Raw genomic sequence first — 24,120 nt, 5'->3', positions numbered from 1 at the left:
TGTGTATGTGTGCATGTGTAGCCGATTGTGGAGGTCAGAGGACAACTTGGGATGTTCTTCAGGCAGGAACCTCCACTATTTGTGCTTCGGGAGGAAGATGATGCAGAGGAGCCCTGGATCCAGACCTGGTATAGGTCTGGCTGGAGTATTCAGACAGAAGGAGAAAAGCACATCAGCTGGTCACACTTGTGTTCCAATGGTTACATCTGCACAAGCAAAGTACCCTGAGTCCACCATAGGTAGGATGTGAGGCCTGGTCCACTGGGACTTTTTGATGCCTACATATCCTGCAGGGTGCACCTCCAACTGTTCCTCTCTGTCTTGTAAGTCCTCAGATCTAGCTGCAGCATCTCACCAGAGCCTTAGGAGAAAACATACTGGGAATCATAGATTTACCTTCTTGTATCTTTGGAGTGATAAATATTGGATATACAGCTGGGTGCAATTGATATTTGAGGCCTCTGAGACAACAGGTAGCTGGCAGTTTGTAGATGAAGGCAAACCAATCTCTGGGGCTGGGGAGATGGCTCCATCAATAAAGTGCCTTCCACACAAGTGTGCACAAGTCCTGAGTATGCATGTGAAAAACCTAGCCTGGATGTGTATGCTTGGAACCCCAGTGCTGGAGAGGCAGAGATGGGAAGAGCCCAGAAGAAGTGAGCTGCAGGCCAGTGAGAGAACCTGTTTTAAAGAAGGTGAACCCCACCTGAGGAGTGACATCCAGGCTGACCTCTGGCTTCTACATGCACAGCTGCTTACATGTGTGTCTGTACAAACATGGACATGCAGATATGTGCACATACAAGAAAAAAGCAATTTCAATTTCTATTACGTTTTAGTGTGTGTGTGTGTGTGTGTGTGTGTGTGTGTGTGTGTGTTGTGTGTGTGTGTGTGTGTGTGTGTCTGTATGTATGTCTCTCTCTGTGTATCTGTGTTAGTGTATGTCTGTGTCTGCGTATGTGTCTCTCTGTGTGTGTACCTGTGTGTGTGTGCCTGTGTGAGAGTCATTGTGTGCCTGTCTCTCTCTCTCTGTATATATGTGTGTGCCTGTGTGTGTCTGTGTATGTGTGTCTGTGTCTGTATCTGTCTGTGTGTCTGTGTGTACATGCACATGTGTCATGACCTGAGATTGGAGATAAGATTTGTATGAATTGCTTCTGTCCTTCCACCAAGAGGGTTCCAGGGATCGAACTTGGGTTCTCAGGCTTAGCTTAGCAGCTGGTGCCATTACCTGATGACGCATCCCATCAGCCTAAACACAAAAACAGTTTTAGTGGTAAAAATGCAGGTATTGGTAGATTGGGATTATTGGGGAGCAGGATCCAGAAAGACATTCCTTTGAAGGTTACCTTCCTTGACCTTCTGGTACCCCAGTCTTTGCCTGGATGACTGGTTCAGGCTCCTGGAGACAGCTCTCTGTCACCTGGCTCAGCCTGTGGGCCAAAGAGCTCCTCCAGAGCCCAGTGCATCTCAATAAAAAATGGAAATGGCTTTCCCCCTTCATTTTAATTAACATTATGCCTACATTTCTAGGATAATGGATAATTAAGTGAGTTCCCCTGGCATTACAATGTTCTCAGAAATAATTTATGGTTTCGTCTCGCTCTGCAAAGGCTGTTTGGGTTGGAGCTGAAGTTTCACCATAAATATTACCAAGGAGCATTTGCCTGTCCATGATTTGTATTCGCATGGCTGAGATCTCCTATCTCTGTCAAGTGTCTCCTATAATATTTTTCCTCCCACAGGCTACGCTCCTGTTCTTTGCTTTCTTTGTGGGCCCAGAATTGTTTGTGGATGGTGTGCTCCTTCAGCTGCCCAAGGCCACTGTTATAAGCCACGTTCATCTGGCATCAGACAAAACCTTAACTTCAGAACTGGGGCTGGGTTCAAGTCCTCTTGTCTGGAGAGGAACTATGGATCATGAAAAATGATTCTCTGCCCCTGTGCCTATGTCTGCATGTATCTGTGTGCATGTGTGCATGTGCACACAGGTGTCTATACACATGAGTATGCCAGACAGAAGTACTCTACCACTTAGATAAACCCACAGCCTCTATGTCCATAATAAAGCAATGACCAGCAGCTGCCAACATCATTCCTACCAGATACCTATCTAGAAAGTGACAGAGCTGGGTTGGAATCAAGGCAGTCTGCCTCCACCCTCATGAGTCTCTTCAACATCCCTGTCCTTCCTTTCTGGAACATGTGTACATATGGATATTTGGTGTCCTGTCCCTCCAGGTAAAGCCCCCTCAGGAGAGCTTGGTGAGGAATGTGTTATGCAGTGTGTGGTAGCGGCTTGCTGGGAGGCACTTGAGCCTGGCCTACAGGGTCCAGTTTCCAAATGCAAGCGTTGCTTCTCTCACATTTTCATAACTCCAAACTGTAGTTCCTAGTTAGAAGCTGTATGCAGCTCACAAACATCTATTTTCTGTGGTTTCTAAGACAGCTCAGCAGGTAAAGGTGCTTGCTGCCAAGGCTGTTGGCCTGAGTTGTTTGATCTCTGAACTGACATGATTGGAGGAGAGAACCAACTCTGCAGGTTAACAATCCCTCCCTCCCTCCCTCCCTCCCTCCTCTCTCCCTCCCTCCCTTCCTCCCTCCCTCCCTTCCTTCCTCCCTTTCTCTCATTACTGAAACTTGAACCAAGGCCTCAGTCATGCTAGGCAAGTTCTCTACTGCTGGGCCATATCTCCAGCTCTCTTACTTTTGATGTTGAAGCAGTTTCACTAAGTTGCCCAAACTAGCCTTAAACTCGCTTGTAGCTCAGGCAGGACTTGAAACGTACCATTCCTTTGCCCCAGCCTTCCCAGTAGTTACCAGGCAAAGTTTTACAGCATTGTAGTATATGCTGTTTAGTCTTTTACCAGATAGTGTGGGGCCCCAGCTCTGTTCTGTTGAAACTGAGAGTCGAATACTCATGGGAACCCCAATATCTCTTCAGGGTCTTTCAAAGGGACTGTGTCTTAGGGGTGTTAATGAGGATCTTTGCTCTCCTTCCCTGACTCAGTGTACATTACATTGGGATTGTTGCCATGAGGACCAGTCACTGCTGGCTGATGGGACACCCAGCATCAGATGCCACACTGTGGTGATGAAGGGAGCATGGAAGGCCATGGTCCACAAGGTCCTGGCTCTCTGCTTTCTCACCCCATGCCCTGGACTAGCCTGTGACCTACTTAAGTTTTAGTTTCCCCATTTTACAGATTGAGTGGCATCTCTAGATTCTGCCCTGATTTTAATCCTCCCATGTAAAAGGAGGATGGTCAAGTGAGATATTTCATCACTTCCACTGTTCATTTAACATTTATCATGAGCCTGAAATGCATCATGTATTCTACTAGGGACTGGAGAGGAAATCAAAACACTCCACACCATGGATATGTCTGACTTTGTTTATTAATTAAAAAGTAAATTCCCTTGAAATGGAAAGCAGACCAAGCTCTAGCATGCAAACTCTGGGTGCCTAAGGAGACAGCCATTATGAAACTCACAGGTAAAGCAGGCTGAATCCTGTTCCACTTCCTCTTCCATCCTACAGTCCAGCATGTATGAACATATTTTCTCTCTCACATCAGGCAGTGTAGTATCACCAGAGAGACAAGGTCAGGGTGAAAACACCACAGTCACAAAATGCACTTAATGCACGGGACATTGGAGCTGATGCTCAGAGTCTCTGCTTGAGAAACCACCAGAAGCAATATCTAGTTTCTAATAGTATGCTGAGGGCTGGGGATGCCTGTAATCCCAGCACTTGGAAAGTAGAGGCAGGAGGATTGGGTGTTCAAGATCATCCTCAGCTATATGCTTGGCTACATCTCTCTCATCTCCGTTTCATCTCTCTCTCTCTCTCTCTCTCTCTCTCTCTCTCTCTCTCTCTCACACACACACACACACAGACACACACACACACAGGAGGGGGAAGGGAAGGAGGGAGAGAGTATTAAATAAAGTGTCAAAAATCTCATGTTAAAATAATAAAGATGGGCTTGTGTCTGTGTAGAATTCCAATGTTCAACCCCACTGCATTTCCACGAAAGTCTGAGGAAAGTTGGTTCAAGCTCACCCCACCCATCATCAAGCTAGCCCTGCCCACCTCTAGCCCTGTCTCCTCTAGGAACCTGAAAGCCTATACTGTTGCAATGCCTGCTTTGCAGAGCAGAATCTATTGTATTGGAACCAGAGAAAGCTTTGTAGCCTACACAGTATGGAGGCCACAGGCAGACAGAACACCCTCGCAGGTCCTCCTGGGAGAGGTGGGGGTTGAGAGGGAACGTTACAGAGCCCTGGTGGGTATTTCTGTCTCTGTTAAACCTGAGTTTGGCAACTATAAAACTCTTCTTCTTGATTCTAAAACTGGGTCCTCAGGGAACCTGTGAGACAATCAGTCAAACAGCCCCCAATGCTGGGCGAGGTTAAGGCAGGTGAGAACATGCTGCTTCTTGCCTAAAGTTAGAAAGAAAAAAGAAGAAATATTGGGAGGGATTACCTTTAGGAGAGGGCAGGGTACTGATCTGTTTAGGAGCTAAGCCTTGTCTGAAACTTCTTTTTCTAGGGTAAGAACCTTCTGGAACAGATTTGTGGACAGTGTAGTGGCTAGAGGTCTGGGCGAGTCAGTTCTCATTGTATACTAGGAGAAATTACACCTAATATGTGTGGGTGATGGTCACATGTAGTGACCGTGACACCCTTGTGCATTTATATATGCTCTCTAGGGAAAGAGTTGGCAAATGTTTTCTGTAAAGATCCAGAGATCAAATATTTTGTGCTCTTTGGCTACCTGGCCATATGTTTTCTCTGGCATATGGCATATGGCAACTGGACTCTGTTGGGTGGTGTGATCTATTAATGAATAGGTGTTCTCCTGTGCAAATAAAACTTTATTTATAGACACTTATGACAGGTTGGAACTTGCTTGTGGGTGGTGTGTGGATGGCCTCTATTCTTGGGGATTTTGCTGCAATACTGAAATTCAGTGTTCTAGGTGACCAAGGTATAAATAGGCTGGCTATCCAGAATAACACTGTCAATTGGAAAATGTCAGCTTCCTCATAGAGATATTGTCTCTGTGGTTTGTGCTACTATACAGGTCACTTTCTAAGAACAGTGGTATATGTCTTACAATTCTGGAACTTGGAAGTTTAAGACTGAGGCTTGGTTAGGTTCTTTGTTGGGTGAGGACTTGATCTCTCTGCTTCCATGGGACTGTGATATATGCTACTTCAAGGAAGATCTGTGTCTTCACCTAGTGGAGGGGTCAGAAGGAGGGTAAGTGGTCAGCTCTGTCTGTCAGACCACTTCATGTGAGGTCCACCTAGTGTGTCCAGGAGGCCCCAGCCCTAACCCTGTTGCTTTGGGGGTTGGATCTCTACCAGGGAACTTAGGGTACACACTTGGATCACATAAATGGATCACAGCATAAATGGAGGATGGAAGCTATCAAGATGGGTTATAGTTTGAGCCCCCCTGTACTAGTCAGGGTTCTCAGAGAGAATGAACCAATGTATACATATATGCATGATATTGGTACTATCAGAGTTTGGGGGGTACTTTCAGAGGGATCCCAGATTTTTGTGTTCCAGAACAGAGCTTAAACAGAGACACATGCATAGTAATTAAATCAAGTGAATTTATTAAGAAGAGCACAGTTCTTTGCGGGGGAAGGGAGCTGGAACAGAGTTTAGCAGCTCACATGGTCTCACTGTACAAAGACTCGGGCTCTTAAGCCACACAATGTGGACTTTCTCTCTGATTTGTGTAGTGTGGGCTCTTCTGCCTCTCCTTTATCTGTTACATTACTACTATAGACAACTTCATGCATATTGTGTCTCATTAGCATCGTAAATCTCCACCCAGCATGCAGAGAAATGCACAGCACCTTCAGGCATTCTGGGACGACTTGTGGCACCTGTGCCAAGTGGCCAGAATTAGTTAATCCTTGGGGTGGTGGTGGTTGTTCCTAGGATTCTTTACCAATGCCTGGCTTTTATTGAATATTAATTTTATGACTATTGCACAAAATGTTGCTTTCCACTCCACTTTCTTGCCTCACACACTGTTATATGGCAGTTTCCATGGAGATAAAACATTGCATCTTGAAGGAATGCTCCTTACAGAGGATGTTCTAAGGGAAGGTACAATATTCCACCCTGTGGGGATGCTTGGTAGTAATGTCAGGAAGTAAATGATTCAATAGCTCCAGGAAGTCCCCAAGCTAACCATAGTCACCAGATTCCTCCTTCTCTGTGCTTCTGCAAGCAGTCAGGACTCGGGAAGGTACTCACAGACAAGCTCAGAGCAGCTGAGTTGCCTGGAAGAGCCAGAGAGAAGGCAGAGCTCTGTGGAAGAGACTCTCCAACCTGTTGAGCTGACCACAGGCTGTGTAGTGTGTTTCAGGTTTCTAATGAGCTGCTATCCATGCTGGGATGGACTTCCATGAGCCATTTATTTCTGTTCCTGTGGGTAACCTCACCACATTCCTGTAAATAACCCCAATAAAACTCATTGGACTTTGATGGTATTCCTACTTTAGCCTATCATTGTTCCCCATTTAGGGTCACATAAACATTTGTTTGTGCCTCCCCACAAATACTGTCACCACACACACACACACACACACACACACACACACACACACACACACACTCCACATACATGTTTGTGTGTGTGTGTGTGTGTGTGTGTGTGTGTGTGTGTGTGTGTGTGTGTCTTAGGGTTTCTATTGCTGTGAAGAGACACCATGTCCATGGCAACTCTTATAAAGGAAAACATTTAATTGGGGAGGCTTACAGTCCATTGTCATCATGGTGAGACTTGGCAATGTGCAGGCAAACATGGTGCTGGAGAAGGAACTGAGAGTTCTCCATCTTGATTTAAAGGCAACAGGAAGTGAACTGAGACTCTGGATGTGGCTTGAGACCTCAAAGTCCACTCCCACACTGACAGTTTCCCCCACAAGACCATATCTATTCCAACAAAGTCACACCTCCTACTAGTGCCACTCCCTGTGAGATTATGGTAGCAATTACCTTCAAACTACCACAATATGTATGCATATATGGGTGTCTATATTTATATGTGTATGCATACCTGTGCGCATGTATATAAAGTAATTTGTCTCACAGGATTATAGAAACGTCAAGGTTCACCAATATACTGTTTGCCTGTAGGGTCTCAGGACACCTGGTCACATGATTGAGTCCAAGCCCATCGGCCTAAAAGCCAGAGTAGCAGATGCTTCTACTCCTAGCCTGAGGGCAGGAGACGAAACCACATGTCCTGCAACCACATGTCCTAGTCCAAGTAGGAAACACAGGCGTTTGCCTTCCCTTTCTGCATTTGTCTCATCCAGGAACCTGGATCATGTGATGCTCACCCACACAGGGGAATTTCGTTGCCTTTATTGGGCCTCTAATTCATCTGAAAACCCAGCAACACACCTGAAACAGCACCTACTCAAGCACCTTGGTATTCTCTTATTTAGACCCATGGACACAATACTAACTATATCACTACTGCTGAAGACCCTCCACACTTGAGTTACAAGACACGGAGAGCACAATATGGTACTGATTAGGAAGCCTTGTCCCTTCTGGCTAATGTTCACAGTGCTGGAGGATGCTATACACACTACTGGAGGAGAAAAGTTATCATCACTCTTACCAAACTGTGCAACTGGAGACCTATAATCAGCATCTACTTGACTCTACACGCCCAATGGTGCCACAGTGGTACAAATGTCATGGGAGTAACCAAACCACTTTCTGATTAGTTCTAAGGCCCATTACACAATATGCAACCTGTGTATGACACTGTTATGAGCATCAAGAACCTGTGGCTAGATAGGTAATAGGTCCCAGAGGACAACCCTACCTCTAGTTTTCTGCTAAATGGGCATACAATTTAACTGACTCCTAATCATTTAAATTAGTGGATCTCTTAACTCTCAAGATGAAAAATTCATTTTACAGTAGGTGGTGATTAATTTAGAGCCCTTAACTGGTGAAAGTACAGAGAATTAGAGACCACAGAAGGCTCAGTTGTAAATGGGACATCTATATCACATCCCTTCTCTCAAGGATCATTGCAGAAGAGGTGACAGAAAGATTTTAAGAGCCAAAGATAGGGTTGCTGTAAGGAAACACTGCTTTCCAGACACAGAGGAGAAGCTGCACATATGAACTCCTAGTAGTTATAACAGTATGCACAAGACTTGTGGAAGCTCAAGACATACCAAATGCCAGTGTGGACAGGAGAGTTGGGCATAAAGTTGTACCCATGGGGGAGGAGATATTTTTAGTTGGTAATGATAGAAGATGAAGAGTCAGTTTTCTTTAACAAAGTGGCGCCTGGTAGGATGGCCACACTCAAGTAGACCTTTCCCCATGCCCAAGAGTACAGAGGCAGCACTAACCGGACTTTCTTTTTAAAAAGGGACACAAAGTTGATTGGGTAGGTAAGAGGCTATGGATGTAGAGGAATTGAGAGAGTGGGCTCAATATGATCAAAACACATTGTACAAAATTCTCAAAGAACTAATAAAAAAGATTAACTCTCACTCTCATGCTTACACGAGAGTTTTCAAAATAAAGGTGTAATTTACATAGTCCTAGAGCTAATGACCATGGGCCCATGTTCACTGCCATTGTCATACACACTGATTGCTGTGATGTTAGTGTGGACATGCAGTTAAAAGACTTTGGTGGTGTTGGGTTTGAGTTTTGCTAAAGAACTGGCTGGAGACTAGAGAAAGCAGAGCTGGGTTCAAGATGGTAACCCTTCAACATCCTGCCAAGTGTGTTCCCATGAGTCTTTGACAGGAGAACCAGAGTGGGAGTCACACTACCTTCATCTGAAGAACATGATGGGGTGTTGGGAAGGCTACAGTGGACCCAGCTCCATAGGGAGGGATTCCAAGGCTGTGAAAAATCAGGTCCAGTCAGCAATCTTGGGCCTCTCTAGGGTCAAATCCAGACCTGGTCTTCTTACTGTTTTCCAGGAACTTATTATTTGCTTCCAGTGAAAAGAAAAATTGACCAAAGAGTCAATCCTTCTTTTCAGAACCTGATTTTAAATTCTATTAACTGCCCTCCTCATTGGCTATGCTAGTACAACCCAGCTATTTTATTATTGTTGTTTGTTTCTTTAAAAACATGATCAACTGGCCCTTCTCTAAGACAAACCAGTCTTACTGGACTTTCAACTCTGTGAGTGTGGCACACACAATGATATGAATGTCACATTCACACAGTGTGTGACATTCACAAATCTATCCAGATTAACACATACATATTCACATTCTTACAGACACATTCACATTCTTAAATACACTCACAGTTATATCCCTCATATACATTTATGCATGTGTGATTGCATGAGCATGTGCTCACTTGTACACACACACACACACACACACACACTCAAGTGCAGTTGCCAGTGAGAACATCAAGCTATTTCTCCCACCTCTTACCTCCAAAACTACATGAAAAATTACAAATTGAAGTGAACCCCCAGAAATATTGTAGATCTCTGGAATCCTATCCTGTGTAGAGGGTTTTCAGAAATCCTTAGCAAACAGAAGCCTCTTTTGAAAAATCCACCCCTGTCCACTAGCTATGCACATCACAGAGCTGGCATCCAGCACCACTCCACTTGCAGATGGTTCTAACAGACCAGTCTTCCAGCCTAGCAAAAAGTTGGATGTCCTGGAGTCCTTGAGTCCAAATCCTTCCACTCCCGTTCCCGCTCCTTCTGCCTCATGCCACTCCAGTAAGAGGCCATGTCTGGGTAGGGAGGATTCATCAAAATCTCTAATTAAATACATGGCAGCTGGTGAATTAAGGCATTTGTCTTAGCTCTGCCATCATATAATACCTTATAATCCTGTAAGTCCAAAGTATGAATTAATTATCATTTCTGAGAAGCAGGGAGCCAGCGCCTCAAGGAGGGAGGAATATGGAAAGAGGCAGAGAGTGACAGAAAGAGGGCAGAGATAGTATCATTTCTATTGGCAAGAAGGTACTTTAGGAAGCTCACAAGCTCACACACATGTTTATTAATCCCTGCCTGTGTGTCTCTAGTAGGTGTGTCCAACATAGGATATTGAGATGTGATGTCATTAGCTACAAAATTCCTGCTTCAGAGCTACACAATTGAGTTACCAAAAATACATGAAAAAGATTCATGGTTTAAATAAGTTTATGATTTTATGTTGGGTTTCACTCCTAGCTGCCCTTGGTCCACTTATGTGTGTTGGCATGACGATGTATGTATTCTCAGGGTTCATGTATGAGCTCACACCCTTCATCCTCATTGGTGGCAATAGGTACTTTATCAATGACAGGGAACAGAGTGTGTTCTCTTGCTGCTAAGTTTCAGCCATAGCTTAATACTTGTGAGAGCATATGCCATCAGAATCTGTCTTCTACTACTATCAACACTGAAGCTCAGCATATTATCTACTTTTCTCATTGCTATGGTCAAATAACTTACAAGAAGCAATTTAAGGAAGAAAGATATTTTGGCAGAGAAGATACAGCACCAGGTAGGAAAGGCATGTTGGCTGGAGCCAGGCCCAGATGGTCACATTGTACCTGTCAGCTGCCCTCCTCTCATAAACTCTCGATTTACTGCCACCTTTACTTTCTATGTGTGTCTTCTTCACAGGACATATACACTTTTTTGTCTATCCCATGGAACACCACCTCTCACTCCTGAATCCTGTACCAAACACTCTGGGGAGCATGATAGCTCTAAGCCAACCTCTGGCCTGCATTGGTGTCTTCATAATGTTCAACAAGATGAAGATCCATGGGACATAGGCATATGGAGTAGTGTCCATGTGCACTGGGCCAGGGTGGGAGCCACTGCAATATTTAATGCACTGGAAACTGAAATGCTATCCATATACTACCCAGAGAACTGTAGATGCTTTCCAGAAAATCTTACTGTGGTGGTCAGAGAAAAATACTGCACAAGACATTCACAGGGGATATTCATCAGTAGAATGGCAACTGGAAGAATGTTGACACTTAAGTTTAGAAAACATGAGCATTGATGACATAGCACAAGAGAAGTAAAGCCACCCCATCATGTGTTGCAAGGTAGGCCAAAATGAGCTCGCGTCACTCAGGCTTCAAGGCCACTGTGTATCTCCAAGGGATAGTATCTCTGTGGATGTACATATTAAATGGATGTTATCAAAAGAAAATAATCAAAGAAATAATCACACATATGCCTATCTTGGTGAATCAAAGAATTTACTGGTGTTACCTTCAGGAATATGCTGAGGGGTCATTTCAAAGAGTATGGATGACTCTATCACCAAACCTCACACCTGTATAGGTGTTGACTTGTGACTACTGCATCTCTAGATTTTCTTGAGGTACTTGAAGGAAGTTTGGCCCTAGGTAAGTCAGTGGGCAAGTCTCCTCTCTCTAAACAATCATTTTGCTTATCTAACTTTGATACTGGACTTCATGAATGCTGTAAATTATAGGAACTACCTGAGACTTGTGAATTGTATTTATTCTTTGAGTCTTAAGCAGCCTCTCTCCAGGATGGAATGTTTCAATTCTAAGGAGATGGTGACATAACAATTCCTATCATCATGGGAACTCATTCTTGAAAAGATTATGGCAAGAGCTGGGTAACTCAAAATACACAATACACATGTGTGCAGTGCTTGCAGTGAAATGTGCAAAGCCCTTGATGTTCTTTGTGGTTGGGTTAGAATGTGCTGACCATATTGTCATGGTGGTCTACATTTCCGCTTTGAAACATTCAGCAGAATGGCTGCATCTGCCATCTGGATCACATGTGGTTGCCTCTGGAGCCAGGCAGTCTCTAGTGCATTAGGGATGTTAAAGGTGACTTTGAATCTTTATGGAGCTGGTTACACAGGATGTTTTCTGATTCCTTCTCAAGTACTTCATGAAAATGACTTAAAATCGTGGATCCCAGTATCAGGGTCTGAGTAGTAGACCCTGGAGATAAGAAGCATGTTCGTTTTCCTGCCCTAACAATTTCTGCATCTTAGAATCTTTTAAAAGTTTTAGGTGTGTGTGTGTGTGTGTGTGTGTGTGTGTGTGTGTGTGTGTGTGTGTGTTTGCCTCTGTGTTGTGTGATTTCACATGCATTTTTGTGTGCATATGAAAGTCAGAGGACAACCTTAGGTATCATTCTTTAGGTGTTGTCCATCTTTTAAATTATTTTGAGACATCATCTCTCACTGAGACCCAAAACTCACCAAGCAGGTTAGACTAGCTGGCTAGTGAGCTCCAGGGATCAGCCTGTCTCTGCTCCCTTACTACTGGGATTATAAAGATGTATCATCATGCTCAATAAAATTTTTAATTTTCTTACATGGGTTCTGGGGATTCATCCCAGGTACTATGCCTGTAAGGTAGCATGTGACTGACAAAACCACCTCCCTGGGTTCTCTGAGATCTTTATGCATTCTGGAGACATGATTCCACAGCCACATGCTTGGTGCTTGCTTAGAAAGAGCCTCTGCTTTTTCCTGCATGGGGGGCGGGGGTGTCACACATATTAAAACTCTTCTATGCCCCTTGAATTTGCATTTGCATTTTAACCTCTGATCAGTGCCAAAGAAGCCTGGCCTGCTGTGCAAGAAGCTCTTTGTACACATGCTTGGCCTTGCTTCTCTCCTGTGCTGACTGGCCTTAGAAAGTCAGTTTAACAGTGTTTGTTTCTGTCTCCTCTTGTTTTGTCAACATGCCTTTGAAGAGGAAATGCAAACCTGGGCCTTGATTAGACATCTCCCTCGGCACAGATTTACCCTGATTCTCAATTCAGCAGATTGGCACAGGTACTGAGGTGAAGCTTCCTGTCTCCCAGCAGCCTACAAAGCCACAGGAAATCTGCAAAGGTGGCATGGAGCTGACCAGAGTTCTGAAATAGAAGTGTGGCGGGCACTCGTGCTTTATTCTTCTAGGAGGTGCTGTGTTTCTGACTCACTCTTGTTAATTGTCCCAAAAACAACGGTGAACTCAGCAAATTGTCAGGGATCTGTGGGAGCCAAGGTGGGTCAGCTTAGTGGAAAGGTGTCTATGTTTGGAGGGAACTGGTTCTGAGAGAGAGAGAGAGAGAGAGAGAGAGAGAGAGAGAGCCATTAAACCTCAAAGCCTGACCCCAATGACACACCTCCCTCAACAAGGCCACACCTCTTAATCCTTCCCAAATAGTTTCACCAAACAGTCAAGCATGTGAATGAGCCTCTGGGGCCATTTTCATTTAAATCACCACAGAATGTTGCCTATGTATGGGTACACCAAAATTTCCAGGGGAATAGGGACCCAGGATTATTGTTCAGTCCTCATGTTAGAAGTCTGTGTGATCTTAGACGAGCTCCTTTAACCTCTATTTTCATTCCTTCATGTTTGTCATGCTAATAGGTAAGATACTGCTACTATGAGTATGTGAGCAAATTTCTTAACTTCTCTGAACTTTTCTCCTGTATGTGGTCACTGTGATTGAGGGATGGAACATTTGTGGTCTCTGCCTTAGTATTCAGATCCAGCACATTGAGCTGATGATGTCATCTTTCCTAGCTTCTATATTTCTGTCTGTAAAACACACATGGTATCAATCTCCACTGAGTGAGGGTATCTAAACATTGCATTGGAATGTAAAGGACATGCAAATGATAGCCTTGCTCTCTTTTTTTATTTTTCTTCACCTTCTTTTCCTTCCACCTCTACTCTTTGCATCATCAAGATTATTGCTGCCATTACCCCATGATAGGGTCAGTTTCAGTTACGCATTAGAAGCCCTGTGACTTCACAATGACAGGCACTGGCCTATCCATAATGCTAGCATAGAAACACCTCCCATGGAACTCAGTGTCAGCAGGTGTGTGTGAGTGGTGTGAGTGTGGGGGTGTGGTACACCCATGTGTTCAGGCTTTTATGTTTGCTCCATGGAGAAACACAACTGCAGGGCATGTCAGATGTCTTGTGTCAAGGCATGTGGTGAGTGAGATGAGATGCCTGTGGATGGAGGGAGATTCAGCCCAAGGAGCTGGCTGCCCAGTGGGAGGGGAGCCAAGCAGAACACCTTAATGCTGGCTTAAGCAACTTACAAATAAAGCTGAGATTCCTGGAGTTTAATTTCAAGTGACTGAACATTAACATTTAATTAGCTCCTGACTGCTAAACCAATATTAAATCTAGGTGGAGGCTGTTGGCATCTTGTACATATTAGCAACTGAGAGGCTGTGCTTCTTTAATGGCGACATTTTGTGAGGTGAAGCTTGGCTCTCACATGGAGTCACAGTACAACACACCAGCTCTGTGTTCTCTGAGACACACACACATTCACATCTCTCTTTGAACAAGAAGCAGTGTCACGCACCATGCAAGGCACTTGATTCCCCTTCCAGTTCTACTCTTCTAAATTGGATGATTTTGGACAAATGATGTAATGGACTTGAAACTTATCTCTTGCCTGGAGGCTGGAGAGAAGCATCTTCTTCATAATAACACTCCTCAACAATAGTGTTGGGTGGAGATGCCTAGACAAATCTAGACCTGTGAATGGGGGAACATGGCCCTGACCCACTCTGTTTCCTACCTCTTCTCCCATAGATTCAGTTACACAGAATGTCTTGGTTCCCGTGAAAGGACTGAGATCTTCTCCACCTCTTCATCACCACCATGCTGATCCCTTGGTCTAGATTCCTTTTCCTTGCAATTTGGTCCTGTTTCTTACAAATCTCTGTGTAGACAGCCTTTACTTATTATGTATGTCTATGCAGATGTGGGGGCAAAGGGGTCGTCAATATTTATGTCTTTCTCAGTGGCCTTTTACTTTATTTTTTGAGACAGGGTCTTTCACTGAACGTGAAGTTGTTGATTCAGCTGCACTGGCTGGCTAGTGATTCCCTAGGATGCTCTTGTCTCTATCTTACCAGTGCTGGAATTTTAGTCTTATATCACCACACCTACATTTTATATGGATGCTGGAAATCCAAACTCAAGTCTTCCTTTTACCTCACTCTACCCACTGAAGAGTGTATCTAGGCCATAAGTAACACTTCCTGAAGACTCTCTGTCTGGCCTCTGTGGAAGGTCTGTTTCCCCTTCTTTCTTATGGAGACATTGATACATCTGACCTTAGACCTAGAATTTTTCTGCTTCCAGTCTCCCCTTTTCTGCCAAGTGAAGTAGCATGTGTTTTAGTCCCAGCTTTCCAATGCTATTTGGACTTCACTATTCCAGTGTTCCCTCTAATAAGTTAGTTTCCTTGTTTGCTCCTCTAGAACCAGGCTGTCATTGCTCATCACTTGTAACAATAATCCTGTTAATAGTGGCTTGACCACTACAGCTGGTTCTTCATGTCTGTAGGATGTCCCTAGAAGGTGACATGGACTATCTTGTGAGATGGGCAGGGGTAGGGGGGAATCTGTCTCTCTGATGGCATGGCTGGGCTTTGGGGAGCTGTTATACAGAGTAATGATCTGCCTAAGGCAGGAGTCATGGATAGTAAACTTTGACATGAAGGGAAGCACCAACATCTGGACCTGAACATTAAAACATGGGTATGTTTGGATCTGGCCAGAGGTAAATGCAATCATGTGAGTGAGAACCGGCATGGATGAGGCAGTGCCTCAAGGAAAGAAGCAGCTTTCCTCAAGACAAGGCCACAGACAAAGAAACAAAACCGAGTTGTTCAACTCCCATCAGAACCAGAATTTAAGACTAGTGATTGAGTCCCCACCTCCTTATAGGTCCTGCAGCTCGGGGGAGGATATGCAAAATGATCAGTGGCCTCAGGAATATTATACTTGAGCTGTTGGAGATATAGCTCTGTTGATAGAAAGCTTGCCAAATGAACAAAGCCCTGGGTTCCACCTCCAGCACTGCATAATCAGGTATGGTGGCATACACTGGTCATCCCAGAACTGAGTAGAGGCAGAAGGACTAGAAGTTCAAAGTCACTTTTGGCTACATAGTTTGAGGACAGCCTTGGCTACTTGAGAAACTAACCTGCTGATGATCCTTGCTGAACAAGTAGCAATTACAAGACTTGGATGTGGTTCAGTTTGGTCTCCTCTCTATGTCTGCCATTTTCTTCCATAATTTTCTAGCCTATGGACCTTTTATTGTCCATTCCACATCATTTATCTACTAACTACTTGCTTGTTTATTTATTGTGCCTCCTGCATGTGCCAAGGACCTGGCAAATCATTCCATCCCTAGAGCTTATTTAGACTCCAAGAGAAAAGAGTCTAGTAAGTCCCATCAAGACAATTAACTATAGACTGACTAGTAGGGACAGCATGTTCCCTTTGGGAGAATAAGGAGCAACTTGGGGTGGAAGGAACAAGGAATGTAATAAGCTGGAAAATAATGCCTGTTCCCTATCTCTCCTTATGTTTTTCAGAGCTTAGGGCATAAGCCATGCTGACTACTGGTGCTGACAATGGATAGACATTAATGGGGCAATGGTCTCAAGACAGCTATCTCTCTGTGCCCAATTTTTTGTGCATGTATATATTTATTTGTGCATCTCTGTGTGCATGTTCATGTATGTGAAGGTGCATGTGTGTGTTCATATGTGGAGGCTAGAAGACAATCTTGGGTGTCATTCCTCAGGCACCTTCTACCTTACTTTGAATCTGGCCTGGAGATGGCCAAGTTGGCTAGGTTAGCTAGCCAGAAAGTCACAGGAATCTGCATGTCTCTACTTCACCAGTGCTGTCCTGATAGAATGCATTACCTCACCTGTCTCTTTTTGTGTGGTTTCTGCTGTTTCAACTTGGGTCCTCATGCTTGGAAGGCAAACACTTTGCTGACTGAATTGCTTCCTACCCAGTCTTTCCTAGTTCATGGTTTTGTGGTGGGAGCTCCTGAGATATTTATTCTCTTGCTGATCCAAAGACACGTCACTGTCTTGTCTTGGTCACATTTGGCTTCTTGTCAACTTCTCTAGTGGCTTGTCAGTGTGACTCAGCCCCGGTTGGTGGGGACCAATCATGTTCCAAGCTGTCCCTCCTTGTATTCAGCTGCTCATGCCAGAAAAAAAGCCGATGCAGACAATCCTAAACCCACTTAACTGTTATTTGCTTGAAATATTTGAAAGGGCTGGCTTGGCCCATCTTCAAATATTTTGTTAGCTAATCAAAGCCAGATTGTGGTCAGAGGCCATATCTAAATTTATTAGGGAAATTAATAGACCATTTAGATTTTATTGGAATTAAGCTAAAATACGATAAGCAGTCACACCAGCAGATAGTCATTAATTATTACACTGACCCTGGTGATAGGCTCCTAATGAAATATTGACTTGTACGTAAGTCTTGGTGCCTGAAGACCTGGGGACAGGATTGAGAAGGGTGTCCCCACCCTGCCTGCTTGGAATTAATTGGTTGGGACATGCAAGGAGAGGGTTTTGTCAATAGGCTCCATTCTTTCAGGCAAACACTACAATGCACCTACTGTGTGCAAGAGTCTGGGGACATACAAAGCAGAGATCCCTGATTTGATTACTAGCTCTGGGTCTTCTTAGAGTATGATTTAGATTATTTCCTTTCTCAGAATTACCGCTTCCATAGCTGAACAATAGGCACAAAAATGACTGAATTGATTGAAGAAGTCACAGAAATGGTGTATGTGTAACAGTGGGCACCTGTGCATGGCTGGGATTGTTGCCATTGTCAGCATTACTATGTGTAAGACAGAGTTTATTCTCACATTGGGATGTGGCTGATTCTCTAAGAAGAGGTGATTTCCTCTTGCTGTGTTTGAGGCAAATCCTAGTTAGAATCAGAGAAGGTTTCATGGAGTTGTTGAGGTCAGTTTCAAAGACTGGAGTTGGTTATCCAGGTTGACCAGCAAGGTCAAGGACTTCTAGGCAGATGGTGTTACCTACACAAAGGTGCAAGGACTTGGAGCTCACTGGCATCTGTGGACTTTTAGAGCTGGAGGGGACAAACTGCCATTAGATGAGGATGAGGACCACAGGGATGGCAAATGGGCTCTGTGCTGTTTAATTCATTCTCATCTCTGTGAAATGTACATGTAGTGATGGGAGTGATGAAATGGTCTTTCTGTTTCCATGTATATGTTCCTGTGTGTGTGCTCATATAAAACCTAGGAACCGAAAATGAGGGAAATCAAGCACTATCTTTTTTTCTGTGATTAGCTCAATTTAATATGGTATTAATTTAATTTAATAGGGTATCCACTAGTCACCTCCAATTTTCCTGCAAATGGCATAACTTTATTACTCTTTTAGCTAAAAAATATGTATATAAACCACATTTTCCTTGTCCATTCCTCTCTGTGAAATTCTGTGAACCAACCCAGGTTGGTTCCGTAACTTATCCATTGTTAACAGTTTTGCAATAAGCATGGGTGTGCCGGTATCTCTGTGATACTTTGATTTGGGTAAATGCCCGGGGTGGTACAGCTGAGTGATACAGAGGATCTACTGACATCAGAAACTTCCATACTGATTTCTTAAACTTAATTTTAAAAAATTAGAAAAGTGTTGCTATATATGGGCATTCTTTTCATGTACCGAATACATATATGTGTCCTTTGAAAGTGAATACATATTTCTGTAAACACTAAACACACACTCACACACACACACACACACACACACACACACACACACACAAACACACACACACAAACACACACACACACACACACACACACACACACACACACTCACACTCACCACACTCACACCATGTATGTGCATCAATCTTCCATTTCCCCAGTAATCTGTATTTGTCTAATGTGTGTGTGTATTCATCCTATACATACTCAGTGTATCCTTGATGCATTTCCTCTGTAAGTCTCTATTTGTCTATTTCTATCTGTGCACAGGCATGTGGGTAGAGTTCTTCCTATACACAGTGCATGAAGTATTCACTTCTGTTGAGGACATACCTGTATATTACATAAACAAGTATAGAGGCATGAAGTAATACATCTAACACATAGGAAATATACAGATAATAAATAGACACAATAAAGTGTAAAATGAGCTAGATCATCCCAGGGGAAAAATCAGGAAATATATGAGGGTCAAGGCTGGGTGGTTGATCCCATGACTACACTTGATGCAGTTTCATGTATCCAACTGTGTGCTGAGTTCAGATCAGCCAAGAATACTAAAGGAAAACTAAGCCTTCCATGCTCAGTGTGACTGGAGATTTCACCAGGTAAAGGAAAGGAAGAACCAGCTGGGGATCAACATCCTGCAGCCAGGGCTTGTTGGGCAAGTGGGCAGTGGGAAAGTTGTGTCTCTGTACTGGTAACAACCTAGACCCCCCTTACATCTGTGAGCTCTAACATGGTGCGAGTAAACAGGGATCTTGACATACAGGGTCAATGCTTCCAGCACATGAATATGGGTGGGCTATCGGATGAGGACTTGTGGAATCACAGGAAATGCTGTGAACAGGAACCTGTGAGTTAGAGCCTTACAATGGCCTGTGACTATTTCAGGGTGATGTTTGAAAATGAAATAGAGAAGAATGATTAGTTCCATTGCTCTTACTACCGGGTTATTATTAGGAATTTCTGTCCTCCGTTGCTTCAAGGTCACCAGCCAGGCTGCTTGGACCCCAAGAAGGTAAGATTCTCTATGGAATGGGGTTTGCTCCCTGCTGCTGCTGGGTGGATGATTAGGAAGGGAAGCAGTGCAGAGAGGCTAGTCAGCCTTCATGGATGCCAAGGTGAGAGAGGCAATAGTGAGGGAAATGAGTTAATGGTTGAAAGGTATATTATCACCAGGGCAACGGGAATGTGGCTTCTCAGATGTGGTGTGAAACCATGAGAGGCTCCAAGAAGAAATTCAAATGAATGAGTGGGTCTTGTGTCAGGTGCAAACCCTCCACTCTAGACCTAAGGAGGTAGAGTCAGGAGAATTTCCATAATTGGGGGCTAGCTTTGGCTAGCAGCAAGACACTTTCTTTTCTTTCTTTTTTCCCAATTTCCATTTATCTTTGGCTATTGGGGCAATGTCATCTTTTCAATATGAGAAAAAAAAAGAGCAGCCAAGTTCAACACAAAATAGAAGGGGAGGGTAGGACCAAGCCAGGAAGAAAATAGCAGAAACAAAGACATCACCTTCCCTCTGGGAAAGGTCCCCACTACCCCAACAAAGAATAGCCAGGAGTAGTGATACATGCCTGCAATGGAAGTCAGAAGCAGGAGGATTACAAGCTTCAGGCTGGCAGGGCTGCATAGTGATTTCCAAGAAAGCCAAATCCTCTAAAAGATTCAACGAATTGTAACTTGGGGTTCCATGTCTGATCACACTATTTACAAAATTAATTTCATTTGTTATTATGCCATTATTATTTTTGTTGTGTATATGTGTGTAAAACACTGCATGTGTGGAGGCTGGAGGATAATTTTCAGGAGGTGGCTTATCCCTCCACTGTGGGTTCTGGGGATTAAACTAGGGTTGCCAGGCTTATGCAGAAAGTGCTTTTACTCAGAGACATCTTGGCTATATATATGTGGACTCTAATCCTAACCCTAATTCTAACCCTAACACCCAAACCTATATTATATATATATATATATATATATATATATATATATATATATATATTATAGTGACAGGTTCTTACTATGTAGCCTACATAATTCTGCAGTTCACACTCTTCTGCCTCCCATGTGCTGGGATCACAATTGCTTATTTGGAGGAAGACAAGTGTGTTAAAACACAGAGCAGGTTCAGAGGATGGCTGGAAGCAGATGACAAGGTTCTGGGGACATGTGTGACAGCAATGCTTTAGGGTGTTCAGTAGCCACCCACCCCGGGACTCCTGACCTTCTATGCAGCACATTAATGTATTTTACTAATTATAAATGCAATTAAAAAGTACTGAAATAAAATTAGGCTGATCTATCTAATTTACATTAAGCACTTTCAAATTATGCAGATTGTAAAGTCTTTCTCTCTCTCTCCTCTCTCTCTCTCTCTCAATTTGGGTTTCAGGGTAAAATTGTCTGCATTAAAACAGCTGGAAAAACCCTTGTAGGAAAACAAATTTCTTTTCTGTGATTATTCTCAGTGTGTGAGTTAATTTCCCAGGCAATAATATACTTGGCTGACATCCGGCTGTGGGTCCCAGAGCAAAAGACATATGTGTCTGGGGCAGGCTGGGGGTAGGACTGTGGGGGTGGGGTGGGGAAGGTGGGGTAGGAGTTGTTTGGCTACTCTGGGAAGGAGGTGGGAAGGCCTATGGTTGCTAAACTGTTGAGATTTACAGAGAGTGGGACAAGGCACAATGGCAGATAGACACTTTGTGTAGGTCCTTGGAGTATAAGCATCTGGTGGATTTATCAAGCACTGTAGGGTCTTTTCATTTTTATTTCTTCTCTCTTTCTTTTTCATTTTTTTTTTTACATCCTTGGCTGTTAGGCAGGAAAGAGTGATTGCCAAGCATTATTAAAAATCAGGCCATCCTTTTCTGCCAGCGGTGGAGGCTGTGTACAGAGCGTCTATAGTTCACATGCAGAAATGAAACTGAAGATTGGGGTCTAGTGTGAGCTGAGCTGTTTTGCCACCCAGGGATGGGCTTTTGTGCTTGCTTCCCCAACTGGGGCTGGGAGGGGACCCTGGCTCAGCTTGGCTCTGCTAGAGGCTGTGTTCACCCGAGGACGAGACCTTACTGGGGGCCTGTTTGCAGATTAAATCTGATCCCTAGCTTCCTTGGAAGCCAACATATAATAAGCTCTTCTTGGGAGTTGCCTCTAAGCTCCTTAAAACGCTGCGGTGTGGTTTAGCTTCCCTTGCTCCGTGCACTCAATTTTATTTGCAGCCCAAACTTTGCCCTTTAAGCTCCCCATCAAAAGGTAGCCTCAAGTAATTCCTCAAATTGAAGCTGTTGAGCTGGAGCAACGAGGAGGCTTGGGCAGCCCTCTTTTCTCCCACTATGTTTTGGATGCTAAAGGGATGCTACTGCTCGAGGGTTGGATACCAGCCTTGTCTCCTCTGTCACGGAGATCATAGTGGATGCTGACCTTCCATGATCTTGCCAAAAGGGTGTTGGACTTTTTGGTACTCTCACATGTGTAGGATATGAACGCTTCTGTCTTTTTAGATCTGCAGGCTCAGTGGCTATTGGGGTGAAGAGTCTCTTAGCTCCTCAGTCCCCAGTCTCTGCCACATCCTCATGTCCAGCTTGAGTGCCTTCTTCCTCATGTCAAGAGAAAGTCATTCAGGTCTTTTTGGAAAAGCAAGCCTGGATCCCCATAGGCAATCAGGTGCTAAGACAGACCTGGACTTACAGCTCTGTCTACTCACGACACAGCTGAAGGCAGGATTTGATTCGGTGGAGATCTCACTTCTCTCTATTCTTTGTGTTATCCCCCCACCCTCAGTTCAAACCTAAACCCAACACAACAGTGGCAAACATTTCTGTTCTTGTCTTTGAAATTTTTCCTGGTCCCTTGGCTACAAGAAAGTTCCTATGTGCCTCTGGGCTCCAGGCTTGTGTCTTTGTGCACACACAGAGTTCCAAGAAAGCCTGCATCCTTAAGGTCCTCCTTCTCTTAGCTTTCAAAGGGATGTGAAAAGTGGGGCAGAGAAATAACAGGTGCTTTAAAAACAACATGCCCTCTCTTGTTCCAGCCACTTAAAAGGTTTTTAGTAAGGCATGTGTGTGTGTGTGTGTGTGTGTGTGTGTGTGTGTGCGCACACACACACACACACACACACACACACACACACGTGATATGTTGCATATATGTGTAGAGCCTATATGTCTGGTATTTTCCTCTATTATTCTCCACTTTATTTATCTATTTATTTATTTATTTTGGGTTTTCGAGACAGGGTTTCTCTGTATAGCTTTGGAGCCTATCCTGGCACTTGCTCTGGAGACCAGGCTGGCCTCGAACTCACAGAGATCCGCCTGCCTCTGCCTCCCGAGTGCTGGGATTAAAGGCGTGTGCCACCAACGCTCGGCTCCACTTTATTTTTTGAGATATACTTTCTCACTGAATCTTGAGTTCAATGAATGTCTTTCCAAGCTGGCTATCAAGTCCTAGCGATTTGCCTGTCTCTGCCTTTTTGAATGCTAGGGTTATAGATGTGTGCCTGGCTATTATATGGGCACTGGAGATCCAAATTCAAGTCCCTGTGCTTGCATGGTATGTAACTTACCCATTGAGCTGTCTCTACTGGTCTCTACTTTCCTCAGCTGCTTTGAAGGGTGGAATTTTGCACACTGGAAGTACACAAGGAAATGGTGAACAGGAAGCGGGAGCATAGAGCCTGGCATTACTCTCTTGCTTAAAACCTCTCTGTTGGGCATCTGTGAACTAGTTGATGAAATGGGGATGAATTAATGAAGTGATAGAGTTCTGCTAATGGGCCATGGGCTCTTACAAAACTGGGGTGGCATATTTAGGCAGTGGGTCATATCAGGTTGAGTAGGAGATACCACCTTCTCTCTGGTCCCTCTATAAGATCAAACTGTTCCATGAAACTGTGGTTTTGGCCAAGGCTTTGAAACTTCAGAAAGGGCATCCCACTCCTCCATTGTTCTTATCTCAGTTTCTGCCAGCAGTGATCTTCCAGGGCGCATTTCCTGTCAGGTAGAACCTTCTCTGTTCACCCTAACTTATGCCTTTCTCTACTTGTCAAACTTACTCTTCTTCAAAACTCAGGCCATAGTGTTCCCCTGGAAAGTCCTGCCTCATCATCACAGTTAGTTTATGGCTACAGCCATTCATTCCAACTTGGCTAGCTGGCTGTCTAGAGGACTCCTTGAAGACGGAGGCCTGAGTCTTGGATGCTAGCATGGTGCATGGAATGGAGTACGTGCTTAGTAGATGCCACTGAGTGAAAAATGAATGAAAGTAAGTATGGATACATGGACAGATGGTTGGGTTGAAAATATCTATATGTATATCTGTCTGTGTTTATATCTATGTCATCATCTATACAGACAGTCAAAGAGCTAGATAAACATTCTTACACATTATTTCTGAAGGGAAAGACATTCAGAACTGCTCAGGATGAATCCATTTGTCTTCATGTGGGTAGCCAGACACTAATTTAGAGATGGAGACATGGATCTCAGATCTCTCATTTAAGAAGGACCTATAAAGTAGCAGGTTT

The sequence above is a fragment of the Cricetulus griseus genome, chromosome 7 (genome assembly GCF_003668045.3).
Source record: "Cricetulus griseus strain 17A/GY chromosome 7, alternate assembly CriGri-PICRH-1.0, whole genome shotgun sequence".
Taxonomy (NCBI): domain Eukaryota; kingdom Metazoa; phylum Chordata; class Mammalia; order Rodentia; family Cricetidae; genus Cricetulus; species Cricetulus griseus.
Note: the sequence above shows the minus strand (reverse complement) of the source record.